This window comes from Ictidomys tridecemlineatus, chromosome 6 (assembly GCF_052094955.1).
Source record: "Ictidomys tridecemlineatus isolate mIctTri1 chromosome 6, mIctTri1.hap1, whole genome shotgun sequence".
Taxonomy (NCBI): Eukaryota; Metazoa; Chordata; class Mammalia; order Rodentia; family Sciuridae; genus Ictidomys; species Ictidomys tridecemlineatus.
In genome coordinates, this window is record NC_135482.1 from 8,509,582 (window position 1) to 8,533,570 (window position 23,989).

The 23,989-nt window shown below is 45.4% G+C and overlaps 2 long non-coding RNA genes across 4 annotated transcripts; one reads left to right on the forward strand and one right to left on the reverse strand.

Annotated features, from left to right (window-relative positions):
- Nucleotides 1-1,900: 1,900 nt before the first annotated feature.
- On the forward strand, nucleotides 1,901-8,114 carry LOC144378512 (uncharacterized). The gene is made up of 2 exons (XR_013440252.1): nucleotides 1,901-2,311; nucleotides 2,415-8,114. It is a non-coding gene; the product is annotated as an uncharacterized LOC144378512 (long non-coding RNA).
- Nucleotides 5,229-22,097, reverse strand: LOC144378511 (uncharacterized). Of its 3 annotated transcripts, XR_013440251.1 has the most exons (4): nucleotides 13,045-22,097; nucleotides 10,245-10,436; nucleotides 7,507-7,655; nucleotides 5,229-6,501 (listed from the first exon to the last, which is right to left on the reverse strand). It is a non-coding gene; the product is annotated as an uncharacterized LOC144378511 (long non-coding RNA). The 3 variants fall into 3 exon arrangements; XR_013440250.1 differs by lacking the exon at nucleotides 10,245-10,436 and having other exon boundaries at nucleotides 13,045-22,087; XR_013440249.1 differs by lacking the exons at nucleotides 10,245-10,436; nucleotides 13,045-22,097 and having other exon boundaries at nucleotides 7,507-10,238.
- Nucleotides 22,098-23,989: the final 1,892 nt, after the last annotated feature.

Below are 23,989 nucleotides of genomic sequence, written 5' to 3' on the forward strand. Positions count from 1 at the left end.
CCTAGCATGTGTGAGGCACTGGGTTCGATCCTCAGCACCATATGAAGTAAAATAAAGACATTGTGTCCACCTATAACTAAAAGATTTTTTTAAAATCTTAGAAGATAAAATAGGAGAAAACCCAGATGACTTTGGGTAAGGCAATGACTTTTTATTTTATTATTATTATTTTTTCTTTTTTTTTTTTTTTTTTTTAAAAGAGAGAGTGAGAGAGGAGAGAGAGTGAGAGAGAGAGAGAGAATTTTTAATATTTATTTTTTAGTTCTCGGCGGACACAACATCTTTGTTGGTATGTGGTGCTGAGGATCGAACCTGGGCCACACGCATGCGAGGCGAGTGCGCTACCGCTTGAGCCACATCCCCAGCCCCATGACTTTTTAGATAGAACACCAAGGTCTCGATCCCTGAAAGAAATGGTTGATAAGCTGGACTTCATTAAAATTAAAAACTCCTAGCTGGATGCAGTGGTGCATGCCTGTGACCCCAGCGACTTGGGAGACTGAGGCCAGGGAATTCCAAGTTTGAGGCCAGCCTCTGCAAAGTAGTGAGACCCTGTCTCAAAATAAAAAAATAAAAACGTGTGTGGATACAGCTCAGTAGTTGCATGTCTCTGGGTTCAATCCCCAAGAACAGAATCAAATTAAAACTCCTTCTCTCCAAAAGACTTTGTCAAAGGGATAAAAAGACAAGCATTGGAGTGGGGGAACATATTTGCCAAAGGCATATCTGATAAAGAAATTTTATCCAAAAGTAAATAAAGAACTCTTAAAACTTAATAACAAAACAAAAAAAAATGAACCAAAGATTTTTTAAAAATATTTTTTAGCTATGGATGAACACACTATCTATATTTTATTTATTTATTTTATGTGGTGCTGAGAATCGAATCCAATGCCTCACACATACTAGGCAAGTGCTCTACCACTGAGCCCCAGCCCCAGCTCCATGAACTAATGATCTTAGCAAATGCATCACCAAAAAAAAAATACCTGATAGTGAGGAAGCACGTGAAAACATGTTCCACACCATACATCATTAGGTAAAATTAAATTAAATTTAAGTTAAAATGAAATACCACTACACACCCATTAGAATGCCCCAAATTTGGAATACTGACAATACCTAATGCTGGTTGGAACAGCAGAAGCTGTAGTCAATTGCTGGTAGGAATTAACACTTTGGAAGACAGTTGGGCAGTTTCATACAAAATTTAAAATATTCTTTCTATTTACAATCTAGCAATTGCACTCTATGGTTATTTACCCAAAGGAGTTGAAAACGTGCCCACACATAAACCCCATACAATTGCATATAGCAGCCTTAGTCATAATTGTCAACACTTGGAAGAAGCAGTGCTCCATGGTATACACTTGACTACTCAGGAGGCTAAGGCAGGAGGATTGTAAGTTTGAGGCCAGACTCAAGGAAACCCTGTCTTAAAATGAAAAACAAAAAGGCATGGGAATGTGGTAGAGCATCTTTGAGTTCAGTCTTCAGCAGGGGAAAAAACCAAACTGGGAAACAATTAAGTAGATGAATGGATAATTAAACCTAAATTAGGTTTAGATACATCCTAAAATGAAATATTATTCAGCACTAAAAAGAAATGAGCTCTCACATCATAAAAAAGAAAAGGAGGAAACTGAAATGCATATTTCTAAGAGGAAGAAGATGATCTGAAAAGGCTTCACACTGCATGATCTCAACTGTAGGATATTTTGGAAAAGGCAAAACTAGGGAGACAGTGGTGGCCAGGGGTTGGGAGGGATTGAACACAGAGGATTTTAGGACAAGGACAAACAATGGTGACTATGTTTCACTATACATGTGGCCCTTCACGGAGACTGCGGACTCTGGGTACCGAAGGCGCAGTAATTAGGTTCATCAGTGACAACAAATGTACCAGGGCTGTGAGATTCGGGCGGTGCGGGAGGATGCGTGTGGGGGGTGGGGAATCGCTGTACTTTCCTTTGAGTCTTTCTGTGAGCCTAAAACGACTCTTACAAAAAAAAAAAAAATGAGGCAAACGAGTTGACAAGTTCCTGAAAAGGGCCAATGAAACCATTTGGAAAAATAGTTACAGAAAAATACAAAACTGTCTCAAATCTGAAATTCAAGAATTAAACCTGTGCTCTGTGAAGCCCGTTTGGAAGAGATGCAAAATTTCTCCATTTTCACCGCTTTGGCCCGCAGGAGTTGTCGCATCCGTTCGTGCGGCGAAGGGGGAAATGCCGCAGGAGTCACCGTATCTGACTTCTAGAATCAACTACTACACAATAAAACCGCAGACTGACGTCGAGTGGGCAAAGATGTGAATAATGGGGCGGTGGGGGGGAATGTCAACCAAAAAGTACACGCGGAGGAGGGGCGCAGCTAAAATCGACACGTGACCTCCACTTTTTTTTTTTTTTAAGGATTTCAAAAGTATCTGGAAAATATGCGAATCGATATGCACGGCGAATTCGGATGGCCAGGTCCTCGGGCCCACGGCCACCTGGGCCCCCTCGGGCGGGACGCGCGCGGAGCTGCTTCCTCTCCTGGCCCGGGTCGGGCGCTGCGCGGCCGGGGAGAGAACCGCGCGCCGTTTTCCGGGCCCCGCGGACGTGCAGGTTTCTGTCCCCGGAGAGCTCTGCGTCTTGTGCGTGGAGTCGCTCCATCTCCCGCCCTCGGGCGCCGAATCTTCCCGGTCCAGTGAGCTCGGTGATGGTGGAGATGCAGCAGATGCGCCCGCGCGTTCGGTCCCGGTTCTGCCGCCCTCGGCCCCGGGGCCCCCTAAGTTCCCTGGGCTCCGGCCGCTTCGTAAGCCCCCTCCCCCAGCACTCAGACCCCCCTCGGCGCCTCGCTCCTCCTTCCGCTGGGCAATCGCGGGCCTGGGCGCTGGTGGCACGTCCCTCGGCTCCATCACGGGATTCGGCGCCGAGCCTGGCTCCTGCTGCAGCTGCAGCTCTGGCGGCCGCCCGAGGGGGGCGCCCCTGCCCAGCCCCGCCCCTGCCAGCGCGACCTCCGCCCGCACCCCTCCCCACACCCGCCTCCAGGTACAGCGACTGACGCCACGCGCCGCTGTTGCGTGACTTGGAGCAGCGCCGTGCACCACAAATCTCCGAATAGTAAATAGATCTTTGTATTTTAATGACCACTGTGGACCTTAGACTCAATGCTAATCTTTAGTTTTGAAAGAATGCAATTAAGAGTTTTTTTGCTTGTTAAACGTCCTTACCAATACTGAAAATATTCCCAATTTGGGGTGTGCTGTTGGCAAAGGGAAAACGAAAGACTGGCAGTTAGCTTAACAAGAGCTTGAAGATACAGCCGATGATGGCTATGAGAGAGGGTCTTGGGGAGTGGAGAACAGCCTCCAATGTGGGATGCTGCTTGGGACCAGGGGGTGCAGGCTTTCAGGAAGGGAACCTGGCAGATGGGTCAGTGCCCCTTTATGAGTTGCGTGCCCATCCGTTTGGATCAGAGGAGGTTAGTGATGGGGCAGGAACCAACGAATCCCAAGACCTCAGTGGCTTTACCCATTATGCCCCATCAACCTTTATAGAAAACATCTATAAAAACCTATTAAAATTTATAGGACACCTATAAAGCTGCTCAATTTGGGTAGGTGTCATATATATAGGCAGATGGGTCACAATGGTTAAATCAATGCAGCCCGTGTGTGTGTGTGTGTGTGTGTGTGTGTGTGTGTGTGTGTGTGTGTGTGGTGTGCCGGGGATTGAACCCAGGGCCTTGTGCATGCAAGGCAAGCACTCTACCAACTGAATTACATCTCCAACTGAGTTATGTAGCTTTTTTCTTGATTGTAAACATCTGGGGGTGGCAAAAAGATTCTCTCTTCTCTTCACTGAGGGCTGCAGCCTGGCCTCACACTTGGAGCATGACTTAGCAACAGCAGGGAGAAGACAGGTACTCTGGCTCTGGAAACTTCTACAAGGAAGTAAGGTCACCTTTCCTCAATTTCATTGGCCAAAGCAAATCACATGTTCACATCTCATCTCAAGGATGTAAGAAAAATGTGACTCTGTCATGTGTCCAAAGAGGAAGAATAGGAATGATGTCAAGTGGCCCTGAGGGACAGCACATCATCCTGTCACCATGCTGGACTTTATGAAGGTCTGAGCTAAGTTAAAGGTAAAGGTAAAGAGGGGAGGGAAGAGGTCTGCAACCTTGCCACTATTTCTAGGTCTCTTTTCTATCTCCACTGAAGCAGAACACAGCCTGTTAGGAGTTTGTGTCAGGGTCACAGCACTGCATGACCAGTTGCCAAGTGTCCTCATCTATCAGTCACTTCCTGGTCAATGAAAAAGCAAACAGCTTCTAGAGAGACTTCAGAACTGGGGGAATGAGACTTAAGGCAAAGTGTTCAGGGTCTTGAGAAATTTTGAGATCCCTGAGATGTTTTTCCAAAGACTTGCTGCTGTATACTTCTACCCCTCTTTCCCCCAACAGACACCCCTAGAACTACACTGGGAAACCTTAGAACACTGGAAGTAAAAATAAAATCTTAGAACCTACCAGTTAGAAGAGTTACATTGCCCAGAAAAGAACAGAAATCAGATTGACACTCCCAAATTAGTGCTTATGTTTTATGTTTTGTTTTTTTTTTTTTTTGTGTGTGTGTGTGTGTTGGTCACTATTATATTGCATTAGAGATCTAATTCACAAAAATGGATCAATGACTCCAAAGATGTTCTTCAAAATGTAAAATAATGAGAATGGTAGCATAAATCCTCGGAAGAGCAATGTAAACACAATGAATAAATAGTTCTCCAGTGGGACTATGGAAGCAAAGCTGCATTTTCTTTTTTTCTTTTTTAATTTTTATTGTTGGTTGTTCAAAACATTACAAAGCTTTTGACATATCATATTTCACACTTTGATTCAAGTGGGTTATGAACTCCCATTTGTACCCCGTATACAGATTGCAGAATCACATCGGTTACACATCCACTGTTTTACATATTGCCATACTAGTGACTGTTGTATTCTGCTGCCTTTCCTATCCTCTACTATCCCCCCTCCCCTCCCAAAGCTGCATTTTCTAAGACATACAAATCCCTATATATTGACTTTACATGTAACAGCCATAAATTCAAATGGTGAGTGGAAGTACAAAGAGGAATACTGGAAAGTTTCATTATTTGACCAGCAATGCATTTGTCCCTAGTCTTTAATATGTTACTGTCAAAATTAAAACTTTGATAAATAGTAATCTGAGGCCATAAAAATGTTCTATTCTTTATAAAGAAGAAAAAAAAGCAACCAATCCAGTTTTTCCAGAACAAGCACAAAATAATGCTTTCTAATGTAACACTGAATATTCCTGTTACTAAAGGTGCGGAGGTGGCTAAAGCCATGAGGGTCAGTTACTGTCCCCCTTCACAAATGCACATAAAAGTGCTTCTTATCGTTGCCAAGATGCTCCTGGACCAGCTGTAAAGATAAAGATAAAGCCTATGCTTGGGAAGAGAGCCAAGAGGATATTGACAAAGCTCTTTTATCAGATAGCACTGTTGGACATTGCACAATATTAAGGGCACACAGTGTAGAAAAGCAATTATTAGTGCGTACACATGCGAGCTAATACTTTGCTTTTGAGCCAAAATTGCTCTTGTGCAGAGCATAAAGCAGCCCTTGGCACATTTGGGGTCCAAACATGAAGGAAAAATGCTGCCTGGCTTGTCATCTTGTTTTTCCTGCCAAAGTATGATAAGAGGCTTTTCACTTATAGATTATTTGCTTTGTGAGTCATGGGCCAGAAATGGCGCTTTGGGATCTGCGCCAGGTTGAAGCAGCGATGGCTGCGAGAGGAAGGGCCCCGCTCTGCGAATGCAAGAGGGGGTTCCTCCTGAGGCTTTAATCACCGCAGAGTTCATGGTCAACAAAATGCACCTGGACCTTGACTCGGGGCTAAAGGAAGTAGTCATCTGAAAACTGGACGTGGGCTCACCGCAGCCCGGGTCCACGCACACCTTTACAGCACGCGGTGAGAAAAACCGGGTACGCGCGGCTCGGTGCGTGGACCACCGAGCCCAGCTCCCTCCGGACTGAACCATAAATGGAACTAATTAGGGCATTTGTGATGTCAGGGCTCTGGCTCCGGCTCGCTGCAGGTGCCTTGGCTCAGTCCTCCTCCTCGCGTTGGCTTCTTTTCAGACCAGCTTCTCCGGGGGCAGAAGAAAACGGCCCCGGCCGCGCCGAGCCGGATCGCACGCCCCTCCCCGCCGCCCAGACCAAGGAGAGGCGCGTCCCAGAATTCCCAGAAGTCCGAGCTTCGCGGCGATTGGATCCGCACAGTCACGTGTCCGATTCTGAGCGAATCACGGTGCGGCTAAGTGTGATGGCCCCGCCCCTGCCTTAGGGAGCGGGGGAGGGCTGAAGGAGGGTCTTCTCGCCGACTCCAGACGATTATTAATGTTTTAAACGACGTTTCCAGCTACAAGGGAGGCTGAGGCAGGAGGATCGTATTTTCGTGGCCACCCTGGGCAATTTTAATCACTGGAGAGTTCATGGGAAAAAGAAGAAGAAAATGATGTTTCATCGTTCAAGGTAAACTTACTTGCTGGAACTCTACAGTTTAAAAAACTATAAATTGATGATTTGTGGCCAGACATCCTTGAAGTGGTCTGTGGTGCGAACCCATTGAGAAACTGTGCCTTAAGAGAATGGGTTCAGATCCATACCTGACCTCTACCCCTTGCATATCCATGTTCTCCTAAGAAGCAAACATTTAAAGAGTTATTACAAAACAACACCCCCTAATAAAACTCTCCTCGGTCCGTTCCCCTCGTGGAGAATGGTGTCGGCGCCTGGCTGACGGTGCAATGCGGTCTTTCGTGGGGTCAGCCATCCCATCATCCTAACTCGGCTGACCGCACCAGTCAGATGCTAGGGGACTGCAATGCGGTCAGCACCAGCCCCACGAGGTGTAGGAGGGATGATGAAGTAAAGGGACATGTCTACAAATCCTCTGGGAGACACAGTCTAAATGCACTCTGTGAAGACAGGTCATAAGGACACATGGAGGAGGCCGACCATGGAGCGGAGCAGCACCCAGGCAGATCAAGTGGGATTAGGGGAGGCACCGGCCGACTAGGAAACAGCCCCCACCTAGGGAAATGTGAGGAGAGAGCTGGCCTGCATGGACCCAGAGCTGGCTGCACCTCTGGATCCCATTGGAAGTCTGGGTGGCCGCCAAGATGATTCATCCAGGAGCCGGAGAAAACCACCTTCCTATGGCCTCCAAGCACAGCACCCGAGCCGTTTCTTGTTCCCCTGCCAGATCTTTCGCATCATTATTGGCTCTCCCAATGACTTCTCCTGTTGTCGGAAGTCATTTATTACTTTTGCTGGTCCGAAACTTGACCATGAGGGAGGCACTGAAACAAGGAGGAAGGCTGAGTCCTGATGGGGTTTCAACCCCCCACTCCCCCAAGCCCTAGACTGAGCCCCTGGCTCCACACCCTGATCAGCACAGTTATCAGCACAAAGTCCATATCTAACCTTTAAACATGACCTCCAGATGCTAACCAAGGTCTGTCGGTGTGGCAAGCTGCTTCACCTTTATGGAGTCTGCTTCTCTTGCTTCTCTCGCTTCTTGCACATAGAGGAAGTGTCCAGTGGGATACAGTAGATGATGAGGAAATCACCACCTTTGGGATCAGCATGACTGGGTTTGAGCCTCAGGCTCACCTTGCCTCTCCCTAGGGGGCCTGGCGCTGTAAGCCTGGTTCTTGCTTGGGAAAGGTGTGACAAATCTCCCATGGGGATGACATTAAAGAACCTAAGAACAAATGACTGACACATTGTTGGAACTCGCTCCTTAGCCTTCCGGCTCTCCTTAGAGTCAGGAATGAAGTTACACCCAACATCCCATCAGTTCGATCAACATCATTGAACGCCTACCATATACGCGGACAGAGTGATAAGGAATCCAACATGGACCCTGAAGTTCAAGAAAGGGCAGTTCTGGGGGCTGAGGCTGTAGCTTAGTAGTAAAGTGCTTGCCTCGCATGTGTGAGGCACTGGGTTCGATCCCCACACCACATAAAAAATGAATAAAGATACTGCGTGTTCATCTACAACTAAATAAATATTTTTTAAAAAGTGCAGTCCTGGGTCTTCATACCCCCCACTTTTTTTTGGTACCAGGGATTGAACTAAGGGACACTCAACCACTGAGCCCCAACCCCAGTCCTATTTTGTATTTTATTTAGAGACAGGCTCTCACTGAATTGCTTAGTGCCTCACTGTTGCTGAGGCTGGCTTTGAACTCATGATCCTCCTGCCTCAGCCTCCTGGGACGCTGGGATTACAGGTATATGCCACCACACCCAGCCTGATCCCTTTCTATAAACTTGTAGAAATGGTGTGGTGGGGTGATGTGATTCCCAACTTCTCAGAGGTCTTGGCAACTGTAACATTTGGTAAATGGCGGCCAAAATAAAAGTCCCGTTTTCTCTCCCTGGAAGTGCCTCAGCAGCAGTATTCTCTGAAGAACTCTGTTTCCTGGTCTCCTAGCCACTCCTCACACCCTTGCTTACTTGATCTCTAGTCCTTGGGAGGGGCAGGATGGAGGCGCCCTCAGTGGGAAGTGCCCCGAAACCAGCAGCGGCAGTTCAGGACCACGAACAGCACCAGGAAGGTCCCTTGTGGTTCCAGGTGGTGGGTCCTGTTAGCCCAGGGTCTTGTTGCCCCTGTACCAGAGCCGATCTGAGGGCAGAGACCCCTGCCTCACGCAGGCTGGGCTCCAGCTGCCCGAGTGGCTGGATCTTCACTGGAGCTCGAGCTGTGGACTGTTACAGCTCCAACCCCCAACCTGGACTGGAGGACGAGTCTGAGAACCCAAGTACCCAGGTACACATTCCCTTCTGCCCCACAAGTGGAGAAAGGGAGCGCCAGCTGCGGTTCTGGAGACAGCAGACACAAAGGGGTTGGGGTGTGAAGAGCTGCCGAGGCAGTTCCTAAGCCCAGCCGTTCAGTACAGTCAGTGACGTTCAGGCACAGGCGTTGACAGGAGGGGTGCCCTAACAGGGGAAGCCCAGGCCCTTCTCTGCCGGACTGTCCTCAACACCAGGGACTGTTGGTCCTCCCTCCTCCAGACCCTGCTTTTATAGTGATCACAGCCATTCTCCATGCCAAAGCAAATCTCTTCCACTTTCCCATCCCAGATTCCTACTCAAGAACATGATCACTAAGGAGAGAACTTTCCAGACAGCAGGAAGTGAAAGGAGGAGGTCTTCCAGCACCGGATGTGGTGTGTGCTCTGGATCTGCCACCCATGTGTGTTGCTTTCCCTCCCATCAATCAAGGGAGAGACAACGGACTGCTCCTCCCACCATGGCGCCCAGAAACCTCATTGCAGAATTTTTACTTCTCATCGCCACTATGCTGAGCTCAGCAGGTTTGGAGGTGGAGTTTCCAAAACAAGAGGGTGCAGCTTCAGCTCCATCGGATCAGATTTGGGGCTGCTGTCAGCCCTTGGGGTCTTCATGCCTTAGGCTCAAGGGGGCTAAAAAGGGGGACTGGTCTTGATTACAAGGAGAAATTTAGTCACTACCACTCGGCAAAGGCTGTATGTCTGGCCTAGCTAGAAGGGGCCATGTATGAACCACAGAGTGGGCTCTCCCAAGACACAGAGTCTGAGCCCTGATCTTGGGCTTCCCAGCCTCCAGAACAGAAAGAAAGAAATTTCTGCTGTTTTTAAACTATCCAGTTTATGGTATTTTGTCATAGCAGCTCAAAGAAACTGAAAAAATAATAAAGTAGAAATTAAAGAAAGAAAAAAATGAACATATCGTAGAGAAGATCTTTGTAGATATCTTTAAAGATATTAAGGACTTGGTAAACTTCCCCCTGAGATGGCTCAAGAGACAGAGGGTGGTACAAATATGGAATGACACCAAGAATGAAAAAGCAGAGTGACACACCACAGGTGTTGCAGGTATCAATAAGGTAATGAGGCACGAGGACACATTTACATCAATATGGATTTTTTTTTTGTACTAGGGATTGAACCCAGGGGCACTTAACCACTGAGCTACACTCCCAGCCCTTTTTATATTTTATTTAGAGATGAGAGTCTTGCTGATTTGTTTAGGACCTCAATAAATTGCTGAGGCTGGCTTTGAACCCACAATCCTCCTGCCTCAGCCTCCCAAGCCCTGGAATTATGGGTCACTTGCCAATTTTAAAAGGGTACTAAGCCCATTTGTGAGGACTCATCCTCTATGACTACTCACTTTCTGAAGGCTCCACCTGGTAACACCATCCCCATCTGAATTCGGAGCAGGGACACAAACATTCTGACCATAGCGATTACTTGCCCTCTCTTTCTTTGAGTTTGTTTTGCTATAATTTGGTTTTTTTTTTAATTGTTTTTTTACAGGGAAGTGAACCCAAGGGTACTTAACCGCTGAGCCACAACCTCAGCCCTATTTTTTTTAGGAGAGAGAGAGAGAGAGAGAGAGAGAGAGAGAGAATTTCAATATTTATCTTTTAGTTTTCGGCGGACACAACATCTTTGTTGGTATGTGGTGCTGAGGATTGAACCTGGGCTGCACGCATGCCAGGCGAGCGCGCTACCGCTTGAGCCACATCCCCAGCCCCTGTTTTGCTATAGTTGTTGTTGTTCTTCATCTTTGTCTTCATCTTCTCCCTCTCCCTCTCTCTGTTCACTTCTTGAGATGGTTGGTTCATTATTTTTAGTTTTACTTTCCACTTTTGCTGAGGCTGGCTTTGAACTCGAGATCCTCCTGCCTCAGCCTCCCAAGCCGCTGGGATTACAGGCATTCACCACGATGCCTGGCTTGTTTTTCAATATTTTATCTTTATTTATAATATTTTACTCATTTTAAAGAACTAACTTTCATTTTGTTGATCTTTTTCAATGTCTGTTTTCTATTTCTATAACTCCATTCTTCTCTTGATGATTTTCTTCCTTCTACATGTCTTGGGTTTAATTTGCTCTTCTTCTATATAATTAAAATGGAAGCTTAGAGCATTGGTAGTCAACCTTTTCCCTTTTCTAATAACAACATTTTTAAGCCAAAGAATTTTCTGTAAGTATTGCTTTAACTGCATCCCACAAATGTTGACAAAACTAAAAGGAAAATAAAAAAAAATGTACACTTAGAATTGGAGATTTGAGGGGCTGGGGCTGTGGCTTGCCTAGCGCCTGCAGGGCACTGGGTTCGATCCTCAGCACCAGAAAAATAAGTAAATAAAATAAAGGCATCGTGTCCAACTACAACTAAAACAAAATTAAAAAAAAAGAATTCGAACAATTTACTTTCAGTAACTGTTATAACCATAAGACAAAAAGATCTGCAAGAACATAGTAGATTTGAACAACAAAAATATGAACTAACTCAATTTGATTGACATTTATATAATATTACACCTAAGGGGCTGAGGTTGTAGCTCAGTGGTAGAGCGCTTGCTCAGCACGTGTGAGGCCCTGGGTTCAATCCTCAGCACCACATAAAAATAAATAAAATAAAGGTATTGTATCCAACTACACCTAAAAAATAAATATTAAAAAAAATTTAAGGGGCTGGGGATGTGGATCAGTGGTAGCGCACTCGCCTAGCATGCGTGAGGCACTGGGTTCGATTCTCAGCACCACATAAAAATAAAATGAAGATATTGTGTCCACCTAAAACTAAAAAGTAAAAATTTTTAAAAAGAATATTACACCTAAAAACTATAAGTATACTTTTTTCAAGGTCACATGAAACATTGCCAAGGTAAACACATATTGGAGCGTAAGGCACGTCAATAAATTTAAAATAATTAAGATCAGATGGCGTGTGTCCTCTTATTCAAATGTCATTAAACTAGAAATCAATAAGAAAAGGACATCTGGAAAATATCTAAATTTGGAAATTAAACAACGCACTTCTATACTTCTCAGGTCAAAGCAGTCACACACAAAAAAAATTAGAAAATATTTTGAACTGAGTGTTCCCCAGAGCCCAGCTTCATGGATCCCCTGATCAGTGGAAGACCCGCCCACGTTCCCATGTTAGATGAGGTGGTGGCTCTGGGGCGAGGCTGTGGCAGCTCTGGCTGCAGGTGAAGGACTCCTTCTCTGCAATCTCTTCATCCCGCTTCCTCAACCCCCTTGCGCTTTGCTAGGCCTGTTTTTTAAAATGTGTTTTTTATTCTGTTCAGGGTTTCTTTGGCTGTTTTTTTTAATACTAGAATAAAAGTCTTTCTTATTTTTGCTCTCCTACATCTTAACCTGATAGCCTCTAAGTTGCTGAGGCTGGCTTTGAATTTGCCATCCTCCTGCCTCAGCCTCCCCAGCCGCTGGGATTACAGGCGTGGGCCTTGGCGCCTGGGCTCATCTCTTTTTCTTCAGTTCTGAAAAATGTACTGCTCTTAACTCCTCCAGTGCTTCTTCTCCTTGGCACCCTCTGGTCTTTTTAGATACAGAAAGCCCTTTCTGTTGCCTCCACATCTCTTAAATTTTCTTCCTCATTATGGACGCCTTTGTTTTTCTGTGCTTTATTGTGGGGAAACTTCTTCAGATGCAACTCTCAGTTCACCAATTCTCTCTTTAGTTATTTCTAATCTACTGCTTAATCCATTCTGTTCCACTGATGTGTTTTTATCTTTTAAAGTCTCATTTGCTTATTTTGTTCAAACCCACCTGCTTGTTGCTGCTAGTCTCTTGATGCACATCCATGGTTTTCATGTTGATGTCTTTTATTTCTAAATATTCTAATAGTTTCATCTAGAACCCTAAACTGAGATCACCCATCAGTTCCCTTACCTACAGTCCCTGGGGTCCACACGTTCTTGTTCTTGCTGTTTTCTCCAGCTCTTACTCAGGCTAGCTTGGCTTCTTGTGTGCTTGGAAATGTCTGATGGTAAGTTCTCTGCCTGACCTTAATTCAGAAATCCTGTAGACCAACCTCAGCTTTCACTCTGGGCCACACTATTGTTCTTTATGTCTCACCCGTGCCCATGACAGTCTCCAGACAGCAACAAAGACAAGGGACATGTTTAAATGCAACTTAGAAACAGGTCACTCACAAGAGAATAGGGATGACTGGTTCTCAGCAGCAGACCAGAAGCTATAAGACACCTGCAAAATGATAAAAAGAGAAAAATACATCAACCTGGACTTTAATACCCAGTGACACTATCTTTAAAGATGGAGGCAAAATGAGGACACTTCCACACAAAAATTAATTCTCATTATAGAACTTCTTCAAAATGCTTATTATAATATTTGTGATCAGCTGGGTGCTGTGGCGCACACCTGTAATCCCAGAGGCTCAGGAGGCTGAGGCAGGAGGATCGTGAATTCAAAGCCAGCCTCAGCAACTTAGCAAGGCACTTAGCAACTCAGCAAGAACTTATCTCTAAATAAAAATTTAAAAAGGAAAAAAGTGGGGGTGCTGGCGATGTGGCTCAGTGGTTAAGCACCCCTGAGTTCAATCTGCAATACCAAAAAAAAAAAAAATCTGTGATCACTTTAAAATATTTCATCATGGATGGCGTGTCTGTCATGGACTATGGGGGTGGTTGGGATCATATTAGAAGGCAGATCCAAAGGCAGGAACCACCTGGGCTATCCATACCTAGACCACACTGCAGGCTTGCTAATTGGTAAATTGAATGTCAAAAAATGAAATTCACATTAATTGGCATGATGACTCTTAGTAAAAGGCTCTAATGGTCACATCAAAGGCGTCTCAATTCACTTGAGCAACACTCCGTACCCTCGTATAAACAGGGTAGAGAAATCTAGCAAGTCCTTAGCGATACGGCCGGATGCCCAAGCCCTGAAAGGTCTCCTGTCTAAACCATGGTTTGGACAGTTGCTGTTTGCCTAATGCCAGCCTCAGAAGCACTAGCCTGGTCTGGGGTGGTGTCACATCCACCTTCTCCAACCCTCTCTATAAGATGATGGCTGGAGCACCTAACAGGACAAAGACCTGGGCTCCACTGCATACCGTCTGGTACCTACTGGCTCACAACTGTTTGGGTTTTTGTGGGGGAGGTATCAGGGATAGAACTCAGCTTAACCACTGAGTCACATCCCCAGCCCTTTATTTTTTTATTTAGAGACAGGGATTTTCTCAGTTGCTTAGGGCCTCCCTAAGTTGCTGAGGCCGACCTTGAACTCAAGATCCTCCTGCCTCAGCCTCCCCAGCCGCTGGGATTACAGGCGAGCACCCCCTTGCCGGCAACAGTTTGCTTCTTAAGTGTCTAGTCACGTGGCACAAGTTGTGAGCGAAGGAAACAAGTAGCACATCTTTACCCATTTTGAACTTTTAACTGTTACCTGCTGAGCTAAGAGCTGGCTTGGCCTGTTGAGCGGGAGAGACCAACTGAGATTACAGAACTAGCAGAGAATGAAAATAGTTCACTTGAAATGATCTTGCAAAGAGCAGGCTGAAGCAGGCTACTCCAGGCCCACCCTGCAGCCTGGGGGAGAGAGGCTGGAAGGACGTTCATCTCAGAGATACAGGGGAGGGGAGGGAGGGTGCGGTACGTGCCCTGCCCGAGCCAGGACATTAGAACAGTGGAGAAGGAAGCTACTATGATGCTGCAGTCCGGCTGGGCAAAATAACCGGGAGGTGACAAGCAACTTGAAGGTTGAAGCGGGAACTGCTTTATTGCGGGGGAACTCATCGGGAACTGAGCGGGGGCTCAAGGAAGCCGGAGCCGCTTTATTGTGGACCAGCAGAGGTCTAGATACCTAACTGATTACACACAGCTTGACCCAATTAGCATCATCTAGATACAGCAGTCAGCCAATAAGGAACCCCCACTATCTTAATGGCTCAGTGGCGTTGCCTCACAAACCACTCCTCCTGGTGAATTGCCAGGCACCATCTTGACTTGATTTGCGATCCCCAACACTATGACAAACTTACAGATAAACTTTAAAGACAAAAGTGGTTTTGTGAACTGAGTTTGTAAATGGAATTAAATGTGAAGCAAATCCCTAGTAAGAGTTTGTTAACATTTGTTCCACGTAGAATGACAGTGTAGGGCTGGGGATGTGGCTCAAGCGGTATTGCGCTCGCCTGGCATGCGTTCGGCCCCGGTTCGATCCTCAGCACCACATACCAACAAGGATGTTGTGTCCGCCGAGAACTAAAAATAAATATTAAAAAAATTTAAAAAAAAGAATGACAGTGTAAACTGAACCTGACATTTAAGAAATAATTAGCATGGCGCACGCCTGTAATCCTAGCCACTTGGGAAACTGAGGCAGGATAGAAAGTTCAAGGCCAGCACTCAGCAAGGCCTTTAGCCACTCAGTGAGGCTCTATCTTTAAATAAAATGTAAAAAAAAAAAAAAAAAAGGTCTGGGGATGCTGCTCAGTGGTTAAGCACTCTGGGTTCAATCTCCTGTAACAGAGAGAGAGAGAGAGAGAGAGAGAATATTAGCATTTAATAAATATGATACAAAAAAAATAAAAAGAAACCTAGTCTTCAGTCAGAAATAGAAGCATTTTTTTTTTAAACTGGAACATCTGAAAAATCAAAAAATAAATCAAAATGAGTATTTCTCTTCTTAAACTCAGAATATTATAGCCAAAATTAGAGAAAAGCTTATCGAATTTCCAATAAAGAATCCTAGTCTATCAAGAGACATGAATATACACTTAAGTTTAACTTGGATTTGTACACTGAAAACTATAAAACATTGCTAAAAGAAATTGAAGAAAAACTGAAGAAATGGAAAATCCATGTTCATGGGTTGGAATATTTAATATTATTAAGTGGCAATATGACTCACGGTGACCTACGGGCTCAATGTTATCCTTATCAAAATTCCAAGGCTCTTCTCTGCAAACGCAGAGAAGCTTATTATGAAATTCTAAGAAGCCCCACGTAGCTAAAACATAACCAAAGAGCAAATTTGAAGGACTCACATTTCCTGACTTTGAAACTTATTACAAGCGGGCACGGTGGCACATGCCTGAAATCCCAGTTGCTCGGAAGCCTGAAGCAGGAGAACTGTGGGTTCAAAGCCATCCTCAGCAAAAGCGAGGTGCTGAGCAACTCAGTGAGACCCTGTTTCTAAATAAAATACAAACTAGGGCTGGGGACATGGCTCAATGACTGAGTGCCCCTTTTCAATCCCCGCTACCAAAACAACAACAAACTTATTACAAAGCTAATAATCAAAATAGTTGGTAGTGGCTTAACTATAGGTATAGACCAACAAAATAGACTTGAGAGTAACACCCATCTATGTACAGTCAATTAATATAGAATTGAGAGTAATAAACCCATATATGTACAGTCAATTAATTTTTCAAAAAAGATGTCATGACCAGTCAATGGAGGAAATATTAGACTCTTTAACAAATGGTGCTGGACCAACTGGATATCCACATGCAAAGAAATGAAATCAGACTTCCCAACACCATGTGCAAGAATTAACTGAATATTGATCGACAACCTAGATAGAAGTTACAACCATAAAATTTTTAGAAGAAAACAGGAGTAAATCTTGGACCTTGAATTGGGCAAGGGATTTCAATTTACAAAAAACAGCAAGAAAGTAACAGAATTAAGTCAGGTGTAGTGGCCCTCGCCTGTGACCCCAGCAGTTTGGGAGGCTGAGGCAGGAGGGTCACAAGTTCAAAGCCAACCTCAATGACTTAGAGACTCTGTCTCAAAATGAAAACAGAACTGGAGATGTAGCTCAGTGGCAAAGTGCCCAGGTTCAAACCCCAGTGCCCCGCTACACACACCAAGGTTAATCTTATGTAATGCAAATTTCACATCAGTAAAAAGAAAGAGGTTTGACAAGGTTTCATATAAAAACGAAACTTAAGTTTGAAAGTAAATGGAGATACACAGACACACACTGGGAAAATCAGAAGGAGCTACAAATAAAAGCAGACAAAGGCGCTGACAGGGTCCTTTCAACCCTCTACTCCATCTAGTCCTTCACTCAACAACTATTTCCTGAGGGCCTACTGTGCGCCAGGCCCCACTCTCCGCAGTTTCTCCATGGGAGACAGTAATCACTTTATCTGCAAATAATGGCAGTTTTGTTTCTTCTGGGCTGAGAGTGTACTGATTATTTTTCCTGGCCCTACTAGACTTTAATGTTGAAATGGGAGGATGGAAGCAGCCATCCTGGCCTTGTCTCTGATGGAAACATTTCAGGGTTTCCTAAGGTTTTCACTCTAGGTCCTGAATGAGGTTAAGATTTTCCTTTTTTTTTTTTTTTTTTTTTTTGGTACTGAGCATTGAACTCAAGGATGCTTTACCACATCCCCAGCACTTTTTTATTTTTTATTTTGAGACAAGGTCTCACTAACAGCCTCCCTAAGTTACTGAGGCTGGCTTTGAACTTGTGGTCTTCCTGCCTCAGCCTCCGGAGCTGCTGGGATTACAGGCAGGTTAAGAGGTTTTCTTTATATCTTCGTTTGCTTAGCTTTCTTTTTCTTTTCGGAATCAGGATCTTGTTATGCTGCCAAGGCTGGTCTTGAACTTAAACAATCCTCCTGCCTAGGCCTCCCAAGCAGCTGGGATGGCAGGTGCACCCCACTGCACCTGGCTTGGAAACTTGAAACTTTGACTCTTGTCCAATACTTTTTCTGTGTCTATTGAGATGATCATACGATTTTCTCTTTTTATCTATTAATGTAGTTGATAACATTACTCGATTTTCTAATGTATTTTAAAATCTCCTATACAACTGGGTCACACAGTGTTATCTTTTCTATTGTCGGATTCTATTTACTGACAGCTTGTTTATGGAAAAGATAACACCACATTTTCCTTCCTTGAGCAGTTTTTGGTTTAGATATCAAGATTTCCCAGCTTCATAAAAACAATGAAGGAGCACTGATATTTTTTTCAACTCTCTGGAAAAGTTTGTGTTCAATTGAGTGAATCATCCCTAAATGTTTGGTAAAACTCCCCCGATTAAGGGGGAAAAAAAAATTCTTATCCAGGATTTTCTTGCATATGATTTTTTTTTTTTTTTTTGGTATCATGGATTGAATCCAGGGGCTCTTGATCACTGAGCCACATCCCCAGACCTTTTTCTTTTTTTTATTTAGAGACAGCATCTCACTAAGTTTCTTAGGGCCCTGCTAAGTTGCTGAGGCTGGCCTTGAACTTGGGATCCTCCTGCCTCAGCCTCCTGAGTTGCTAAGATAACAGGTGTGCACCACCACACCCTGTGGATATAAAGATTTTTGATCACCAATTTAATTTTTTAAATGGCTAAAACATTGTTTATATTTTAAAATTTCTTCTGAGGCCAAATTTCATTATTTTTAAATGTAAAATTTGTGTGTTTGATTTAAATTTTTAAAGTTATCAGAATAAAATTGGTCATAATACCCTATTATATTTTTGTCATATTCATTGTCCAAGGGCATGTTGCCTCTTGATTCCTGTGGTAGCCTCTGGCTTCCTTCTGTTCCTTCAATAATCTTGCCAGAGGTTTGCCAGTATTATTAGATATATATTTTTTTAAAGCAGAATTTGGCTTGGTTAAGTCATCTGACTTATTATGCTACTTTCTATTTCACTTATTTTTGCTCTTTAACATTTCCTTTCTCCTACATCTTAAGAGTTTATCCAGCTGTTTTTTTACATTTACTTATTTTTATGTGGTGCTGAGGATCAAACCCAGTGCCTCACATGTGCTAGGCAAGTGCTCTGCCACTGAGCCCCAGCCCCAGCCCTGTCCTGCTGACTTCTTGTATTAAATGTTGTGTTTATTTTCAATCCTTTTCTCCCGTGAAAGTGGCTGATATGTTCTGACAGGTGGAGTTTTCATCCTGGTTTACTTCTAAACACATCTTAAAGCCCATCTCAGTTTCTTTTTTGGCTCATTAGCGAAAGAGTCTTTAATTTTTTCTATACTTTTTTGTTATTGATTTCATACCTGGTGGTCATAAAATGTTTTTTGTTCAAGTCAACCTTTTGACTTGACAGAAGATAGCTTTTTGAAGCAGGCATGGCTATATGCTGGTAATCCCAGCTACTTGAGAGGCTGAGGCAGGAGGATTGCAAGTTTGAGGTCAGCCTCAGCAACTTAGCAAGACCCTGACTCAAAATAAAAAAGACTAGGAATGTAGCTTAGTGGTAGAGCACCCCTGGGTTTCACCTCCAATGTACCACACAGGCACGTGCACGCGCACACACACACACACACACACACACACACACAAACACATTGCTTTTTTTTGGGGGGGGGTATCAGGAATTGAACTCAGGGACCACTGGACCACTGAGCCACATCCCCAGCCCTATTTTGTATTTGACCAGACAGGGTCCACTGACTTGCTTAGTGCCTCGCCATCGAGGAGGCTGGCTTTGAACTCGTGATCCTCCTGTCTCAGCCCCAGAGCCATTGGGATAACAGGCGTGCGCCACCGCGTCCAGCTCAGATTAGTTTTTTTTATTATTTATTTTTTAGTTTTCGGCAGACACAACATCTTTATTTCATTTTTATGTGGTGCTGAGGATCGAACCCAGCGCCCCGCGCATGCCAGGCGAGTGCGCTACTCCTTGAGCCACATCCCCAGCCCTTAGATTACTTTTTCATGAGAAAAATAGTCAACTTTTTTTTTAACATCTATTTTTTAGTTGTGGTGGACACAACACCCTTATTTTATTTTTATGCGGTGCTGAGGATCGACGGTGGCTCATGCATGCTAGGAGAGAGCTCTACCACTGTGACGCTCTAGGTGTACGTGAAAAGAAGGTCACGTCTGCAATTCTCGGCAAAATGTTCCAGAAATCCCCAGGAAGTGCGGGTTGTGACTGCGTGATTCCCATCTCCTCTGCCCTCGCTGTTTGTTTTGGGCTGTTTTCTCCTTTTGTGTGACAGGTGCGGACTGTTAGACACAGGAGAGGCAGGTGACAACAGGACCTGCTAAAACTCACGGCAGAGAACCAGTCCGTAAGCCAGAACAGGCTCTAGGACAGTAGCTTAGTCCCTTAAATCCACGCTATGAAATAGGGAGAGCTGTCAATGCAAAGCAGATGGGGGTCCCGCATCCTGACTCGGAAAAACCACACATAAAGGACAGTTTAGGGAAAATTGATTTGGGACTCTCGAGAGCATAGGATCCCCCTTGCCTGGGTCCAGGGGGGCATCCTGGTGCCTTCCCTTTCCAAACAGCCCGTGCTTTGGTCCTGCCAGAGGAAGGTGACATCACCGTCAACCTAGTCCCGTGCTAATAAAAGCTCCACTTCCTCCAATAACAAATGTCAACTCCACCACCAAAGAAGTGTCTGGCGCATGGAGACCTTGAAAATCCTATTGCGAGTGACTTAACCGCGGACTTGAAAAGCAGCCTATGGGGCTGGTCTTGCTGGAAAGACATTGCCGAAGTCTGTGGTGCTAAAGTGGCCTCTCCCTGTGCCCAAGGCTGCCTTCATGGTCCCAGGGGGTTCTTGACCTCTGAGCCGTGTCTCCAGCCCTCTTTTGTGTTTTATTTAGAGACAGGGTCTCACTGAGTGGCTTAGCGACTTGCTTTTGCAGAGACTGGCTTTGAACTCTCCATCCTCCTGCCTCAGCCTCCCGGGCTGCTGGGATGACAGGTGCAGGTTGTGATTGCGTAATTCCCATTTCCTCTGCCCTTACCCCGTGCCCGTGAGTGCCTGGTTTCCTACTATCATGGGGCAGCACCTCAGATCAGAGCCTGCATCTCATTCCTCTGGGCCTCCCCAGCAGAGAGCCTGGCTTGGTGGGTACATCTAAGACGTCAGCAGAACAGCAAGCCCCACCTCTGTGTTGACACATCCGCCCTGGGTTCTGTTTGCAGAATTCTGGGCCGAGGCCCTTGACCTCCCCCACCCTTTTCAGAAGGGAATACTCAAGCCTGTGGCGGGAGAAAGAGGCACGCACACGCCTGGCCCAGACCCACAGGAGGGAGGCAGAGGAGGAGGTTGCTCTTTCTTTTTTTCTCTTTTGCAGGGAATCAGCCTCGGGTCTCGGGCCTGCCAGTCAAGTGCTGCACCACAGAACACTCCCAGCTCTCAGGTGCAGAAATTCTTGTGGCCAAATTATTTGCAATGTGCAAACAGGGCAATTTCAGGATTTGGAAAATTCCCTTGCTGAGGAGAGGCCCCGGCCAGTCACCCCAGCAGCAGCCAGCGAGGGTGGCTTCCTCTCAGGCGTGAGGCCACACTGTGCTGTCCTGAGGACCCAGCAGAAGGAGCCGCTGTCCAGAGGAGCCGGAAGCCCCTGGTTTGTAAAGAGCCATGACAGGGCAGCAGTGTCCCCTCCCCCTGAAGTTTGTGATGTTTTTTGACCTCTGACCACTCGATGGATTCTAAGGAGAGAACTGAGACAGGCACTTCACGATTGTCATCCTAGCCCAGGTGTGACTTCCAAACACGGGAAGCATGGTGGCCTAGCAGCTTAGGACTGTATAAGTGAACAATGGCGCATCAGCCAGTGGGTCCCCCGCAGCCACTAACGGGGTGACTTATTGCCGTGGAGATGGGGGATGGACAGATAGGTCAAGATAGAGGCATAGTTGATGGGGTACTGGAACCCCAGCTCTGCTGTCTCGGCTTCCCCGTCCACCACGTGTTCCCCCTTATACACTGTGGTACCACAGCCTGAGCAGCAGGGCCAAGGCCATGGGCTGGGACCTCTGAAACTGCAAGCCAAAACAACAAACCTTTTTTCTTTTCCTTTTTTTTTTTAAAGAGAGAGTGAGAGAGAGAGGGGGACAGACAGAGAGAGAATTTTAATATTTATTTATTTTTTCTTAGTTCTCGGCGGACACTACATCTTTGTTGGTATGTGGGGCTGAGGATCGAACCCGGGCCGCACGCATGCCAGGAGAGTGCGCTACGGCTTGAGCCACATCCCCAGCCCCAAACCTTTTTTCTTATAAGTTATTTATCTCAGGTGTTTTGTCACAGCAATGGAGAGCTAACACAGAGAGACAGATAGACACACATACATGCAGGCACAGTCATGGATGTATGTGTGTATCTTTGCATGAAGAGGTATCTAGAAGGTCATTTAGCAAACAGTACCAAAGGTTACCACTGGGTAATGGAAATTAGCATGAGTTTTACCCTCTACTTTGGATTTTGTGAAGTGTTTAAATTGTTTCTCTCTCTCTCTCTCTCTCTCTCTCTCTCTCTCTCTCTCTATATATATATATATATATATATATATATATATATATTATAAAAGCTATATATATAGCTTTTATAATCAGGAAAAATAAAATCATTCAGATTTTGGGATAAATACATTTTGTGTTGCAAAATGTCTTAAATTATTCAATGTGGATATGATTCTCTATTCTAAAAATAACACAATTTTAGCACACTTTCCCCCCTTTTCTCCCCCCCTTCACATAAGTTTCATTAAAATCATCTTGAGAGCTGGAGAAATAGCTTGGTTGGTAGAGAGCTTGCCTTACATGCACAAAGCCCTGGGTTCAATCCTCAGCACCATCAAAAAAAAAATCACCTTGAACTTACATCTGGGGTTATTATTATTTTAATTTTACACTTCCATTTTGGGAACCCTTTGTTAACTATTGTGTGTGGGCTCTCTCGTCTAGTGAGGACGTCTACAGAATAGGGTGGAGGAGAGTGAGGCTTGGGAGTCGCTAATCAAGACCTGCGGGGACCAAGCAGGAAGCAGGTCTGATTTTACTGCGCGGTTACCATGTGTATATACTCAGGCAGCAGCTAGGCAGATTACAGGCAGCCACCAATGCAGTGTCTGCTAACTGTCCTTGCAGCCACCAATTGAGGAGTGGCCGTGGAGCAAGCTTAGGGACTGCCACACCTGGCCCCACGCCCAGGGCTGTGCCTACAGGGTAAGTGACCTGCCGCTTACATGCCCAGCACAAGGGAGTGGCCTGCCACTCAGAAGCCCTTAACGTATGCCATGTAGGCAGTTCTCCATGCACTTGTCCCCACGCAATTGCATTACACTGTAGAGGTTAAAAGCCAGGTTTTAGAGACACACAATCCACTGGCTCCATGACCCTGGGTAGGTCCTTTACCTACCCTTTGAGTCACACTTAGACCCAAGGACAATTGGATGACCAAGGACAAGAACGCCCTGTAGATGTCAAAATCCCTGGGTACCCCAGCCTCTCATGTAACATGGCGTAGTATCTCTATATGCCTACGCACACCCTCCCTGGCCCTTGAAATCATTTCTAGGTTATTTACAATACTTAATACCATGTGAATGATGTTAATAGTGGCTATACTTATTGTTTAGGGAACAATAACAAGAGACAGACCTGTACATATTCAGTACTGTTATGGTCTGGATGTGAGGTGTCCCCAAAAGCTCAGGTGTGAGACAATGCAAGAAGGTCAGAGGAGAAATGGTTGGGTGGTGACAGCCTTAACCCAATCAGTGGATTAATCCCCTGACGGGATTAAGGGAAGGCAGGTGGGTGTGGCTGGAGGAGGTGGGTCTTGGGGGCGTGGCTACAGGGGATGTATTTTGTATCTGGTGAGTGTGCACTGTTCTCTCTCTCTCTCTCTCTCTCTCTCTCATATCACCATTGAGCTGCTTCCCTCTGCCACACTCTTCTGCCATGATGTCCTGTCTCACCTTGATCCCCAAGGTATGGAGCCTGCCGTGTATGGATTGAGACCTCTGCCACAGTCTGGCTGGGCACAAGCCACTCACACCTTGTAGATTCAAACAGCAATTCTTTATTCCTGAACTCACACCGGCCCTGTACAAACACGTTCTGGGGAAATCCAAGTTCTGCCGCCCAATACACGTACTCCACCAGGCTTTTTATCCCAAATACCTTCTGAATTCCACGAGAACTCAACGGGAACTCAGGCAGCAGAATACGCCCTATTCCCAGCAGGAATAACCTTAACCCTGGAACGCCCTAAACCCAAGGAGCGGGATACTTCCTAAAACCTGCAGGATACACCCTAAACCTGGATCCACCCTGGTCCTTGAGCAGGGTCACCTTTCTCAAACACACATGCAATGTCACAGTGTATGTCCAAGGCAAGTCCA